Source organism: Formica exsecta, unplaced genomic scaffold (genome assembly GCF_003651465.1).
Source record: "Formica exsecta isolate Colony F162 unplaced genomic scaffold, ASM365146v1 scaffold312, whole genome shotgun sequence".
Classification (NCBI taxonomy): Eukaryota; Metazoa; Arthropoda; class Insecta; order Hymenoptera; family Formicidae; genus Formica; species Formica exsecta.
The window spans coordinates 45,004-50,020 of record NW_021850376.1 but is presented as its reverse complement, the minus strand read 5'-3'; the positions used below and the strand labels follow the sequence as shown (position 1 = coordinate 50,020).

The following is a 5,017-nucleotide window of genomic DNA, read 5'->3' as shown; positions in this document are numbered from 1 at the left end:
ATATGTATATTTATACATATATATAGTGTACATACCACAGGAAAAAAGTATTTGTTTGACACCGTATATTTTCCATGTTTAACTTTTTGGTTTTTCCTTCAGAAACAGTGCTTTCTTAAATTGTGCACCAGTTTTGTATGGAGGCCACCAAACCTCTTTCTTTCGTGGCGTAAACCACGAGCAATGTACTAAAGCAATTGATGCTTCTTCAACAATGTCACTAGCAAATTCGACGCCAACAAAAGTCATTTTAATACTATATTAGATAATCAAAGGTATATTACATAAAAGTATATCAAATAATTAAAAAAATTGTACGGAATTCTCTCTTATGTCTTCTAAGATGTACACTGGGCAATACGATGAACAACCACAGACTTGCACGGACTTGCACAAAGGACAGACTAGCACAGACTAATTCCTCTTTCGCCGATATAACAAAGAAAACACGTGCGCAGTATAACGACGCATGCGTAATTTAAGGCATGTTTCGTTCGCAATGCTCGTGGCAGTATTTCATCTTTATTGTTCACCAAAAATTAAAGACAGATTATGCTTGCGAGCCTTGCGAACGTTATTTGCTTTCACTAGGACGTTATTTGCTTTCGTGTTACTTCGACATGATGCAAACATCCAAAATTCCCGTTTATTTTTAATCTCATGTTTAATGATATCATGTGCATTTATTCTTGGCCCGCTAACCTTGCCCGAATGCGGTGAGCGTCCCTCCGGTGCCAACCATGAAGGAAGCACATGTTATATTGTGTTTTTTAGAACACATCGCGATATCCGAACCTTCAAGGGTTTATAGAGGGTTAATTTTTTGGTGTTAGATTAATTGTCTTATATACGAAGGCCACTCACCCCTTATCGAAGCAATGCACTGCGGTCCTCGAGGCACAAGACACAACTGTCGCTTTTTAAATGATGTTTAAATCTATCGTATTTGTTTGTCTCTCGTTTGACATTACGCGCGCGGTACCACGATGTGTTGTGTTGACATGTGACGTGTTCGTGACGTGTGTATTAGTGCGATGATTATATTTTCTTTAAACTGTCCACCAACGTGAGATACGCGTGATGCAAGCTTTCTGTGTCGCTCTGCAGGAAGGTCCGAACATGGGACCGAAACGTTTATCAATAAAGAAGATACACAAAGAAAACAATCTGCGCAATTCTTACCGCGCTCAGGCTCATAATTAGTCATTATTTATTTCAATATTGATTATCAAAGCCTTTAATTTATTATTAGTACTGTAACGTTTCACCTTTCCCGACGCCGCGGATCAGGCTCGCCGGTGCCAGGATTCGGGAGAAGGGGGAAACTCTAATTCACTCTTCCTCGGTTATAAGCGGTTAAACAATTAGTTTATTTAGAAGTTACTAAAAATATTTAACATAGACAGCGTATATTTACAAAAGTGCAGCATGCAAGTCGGTACGTACAGAAGTTCGCGCAAGCGGTTCTATGCGTTGACTGGTGCGCGTAAAGCTCGGGAAGCGAGCGCGGCTCATGCGGGTGTGTTCGGTGGTCGCGGTGTTTGCATGCAAGCAATTATAGTTATCCTAAGACAGACAGAACAGATCTTCAATGCTACGGGGTGTCGTGTGGCCTTTAATGTAATTCCAACCACCTGATCGCCTTATCCTTAAAAGGACGGGGCGTCGGCACTTTCTGCGGCTTATCCTTCGAAGGACTAGCGCGCTTGTGTAGTCTAAAGGCCGTGAATAAAAGTGGAGTCGGCGCGACACTGGTGGCTATCCTAATGGTTACTTAACTCTACAAACACAATGCTCGGCCTGATGGCCGGTCTAGACGCGGTATATATACAAAGCGGTCTTATGGACTAACTGGTCGCGGTATATACAAGGCGGTACTAGAGTTTAACAAGATGCGGAGACCAAAGTGGTCTTACGGTATAAACAGTCGCGGGGTAGATAAACGGTGCGCGGAGCGCGGTACGGTCTTATAAACTAAGAGTGCGCCGTCCCAGCAACCGGGAAGCCCGGCATAACCACGGATAGCCCGTGACCTGGTTTAACGCTAGGGATCAAGAATGCGCCGTCCCAGCAACCGGGAAGCCCGGCATAACCACGGGTAGCCCGTGACCTGGTGTAACGCTAGGTATTAGGATGCGCCGTTTCAGCAACCGGGTAACCCGGCGTAACTACGGGTAGCCCGTAGCCTGGTGTAACGCGGTGTAGGTTTCGGATCAGGAGTTGTACAAGGTAGGACTCAGGATAGGGAACTGGTAACGATACGCTCGCCGAACCGCCTTATATACCGGCGGCCGGCCTCCCACTCGCGCGATTCGGCGCGTGGTGGGATGGTCTCTACGGTGGGGCCGCGACACGGGTGTGGAAGTTTAGGGGCGCCATAGGCGCCGAGCCTCAGAAGTGCGGGCGGCTGGTCGGCCCGCGAGGCTAGTAACGGTATCGTTACAGTACCGATGTATTATTTTCACCTGCTTAAAATTAAAATAAATGTGATAAAATATTAGTAGGCAACTTGACATTAAGATCTCGTTCCTATAGCAATCTTACCAGTATAAATGTTGTTATAACAATTCAGTCTTCCTTTAGATTGAATAAACAGTAAAAAATACAATATTTAAAAAGATTACCTTATACTGTAATTGCATAATAGTTATCTCAGCACTGATATTGCATAGACACAAAAATGCATTATTTCTGGCAAAGATTCCACTGTAAATAAAAGAGATAGATTAATGACTAGAAAATTATTAGGATTATATTGCATATATATATACTTTTGCATTATAAAAAACTATAAAAAAATATAACAAAATACTCGCTTCTAAATATAATTTGCATCTTTTATTACATACAAGAACTCTCATATTGTTAAAATACCTAAGTTCCTTCATGTTTACAAAGAATGCCTATTCAATGTCACTTTGTAGGAAGAACAAGATCTCGAAAACTTAAAGATATATTTGATACTAAAAACACGATAATAAGATATTAAGACAGTGACATACGCGAGGTTAGGATATCTGTCATGTGTGCAGTAAGCAATGTAGAGAAATGACCTGTTAGAATATCTTTATTATTTATATATAGGTTTTGTATATATGTGTTTTACGAATGATATATTGTCCGTAAACAATTAATAATTTTACTGTATTCTTTCACACGTAAAATCTCGCGATGCCGTGTCATACATGAGATTTTAAATGCAAAAGATAATTATTAATTGTTTACGGACAGCATATTATACGAAAAACACAGATGGGTACAAAATCTATATATAAATAATAAGATATTCTAACAGGATGTTTTCTACATTGCCTAATGAGATTCGCGGTTGGACGATCATCGAGTGTACATCGTGCAGTGCGTAGTCGAGTTTTATTTTGAGCTTTGAGTTTTATTAATCCTAGTTCGTAATGTTTCTCCTAATCAGCTCTTTTTAGAGCTTTATATTACTCATTTAAGATATTCATCATTCCTAAATACATCTGTGGAACAAGTTAACGACGACAATCCGGCTCGCTACGCCTCGGGCCTTAGCCCGGCGCTTGCCCGCCATATTGAATTACCATTCTCTTTGTGTCATCATCGTGTTATCAACTGCCTTCGTTGTGTTATCGCAATTAATTGCTGTTGCGTATTGCTTCTACCCGTTGATAACATCTAAATTCTATCATGCCTCGAGACCCTGCAAATAAAAAAGAGACTTCTCAAATCACTGCCGATACTAATGCTATCGAAGCCGAGACGCAGGAAGCGGTTTTGAATCTCATTTCCAGCAATTTTCCTCCTGTACCTCAAGATTCTATCGATAGCGATATGGAAACCAAACCTTCAATGGAAATCTTTTCGACACAACAGCCCAAACAGGATCACTCGTCTGACATCCAAACCTCTTCGAACACAGTCAATCCCAAGAACTCAAATTCCAAAACTCTCAAGAGACAAATACACCAAGAGGAAGTCATAGTGCAACCCAAAAAATTCAACACTTCAAAACAGCTTCCAGATACGGCATTGAATAAGAGATACTCTAACTGTTGCCAAGGCCCGTTCGAAATGGGAGCGGTGCCCTTGGACACAGTACAATTGAACACGGTGCAAATGGACACGTTGCAGTGAAGGCCACTCGTTCGAAATTATCGTCACTTCTGCAGGAGAGGTTAACACCTCTCTTCATCCTCTTACAGTGGGCCGCCTCCTCAGTTCTACTCTAAAAAAAGATATCATTGAAATCAAAAAGCTTGGTTTTTCTAAAATATCTGTATTATTCAAATCTCGCGAGGCTGCTAATAATATTATCAATAATCCTATTCTTAAATCTAATAACCTAATAGCCTACATTCCTTCTTTCAGAATCTCGAGACAAGGAGTAATTAGAAATGTTCCACTTGACCTCACGGAAAGCTTGATCAAGGATGCAATAGACTGTCCGTTTAAGATTTCCTCTGTGCAGAGGCTTAATAGAAAAGCAATTGATCCAACAACAAGATCGGTGAGTTACATTCCATCAAAATCCATTGCTATCACTTTCGAGGGTCAAAGTATTCCACAATATCTTTATTTATATATGGTTAGGTATGAAATTTCTCCTCTTGTTTTCAAACCCTCTCTTTGTTACTCTTGCTATCGATATGGCCATATAAAAACCCAATGCAGAGGGCAACCACGTTGCTTCCACTGTGGCGACAAATCTCATGAAAACGATACTCCTTGCCCTAAAAGCGATCAACCACCCTCATGTGTTAATTGTAAAGGTCCTCACAAAACTAACGACCTTTCCAACCCAGAATGGCTCACTCAAAAAAGAATACTAGAATTAGCTGCCTACAAAAATGTCCCTATCTTAGAGGCCAAGAAAATCATTCGCGGATCTAACAACAAAATACATAATTCTTATTTAGATTTTTCTAAATTCCCCGAACTCCAACTCCTGATATGCTGTTCTCATCTCATTCTTCCTCCTCACCTCATGCATCTCCTAATTTTTCTCCCTCCCGCTCATATACCGACGTTTCTAGAA

The 5,017-nt window shown here is 40.7% G+C and overlaps 1 pseudogene; it reads right to left on the bottom strand.

Annotated features, from left to right (window-relative positions):
* LOC115237849 overlaps positions 1 to 2,888 on the bottom strand; it is an 8,998-nt pseudogene extending 6,110 nt beyond the window's left edge.
* Positions 2,889 to 5,017: the final 2,129 nt, after the last annotated feature.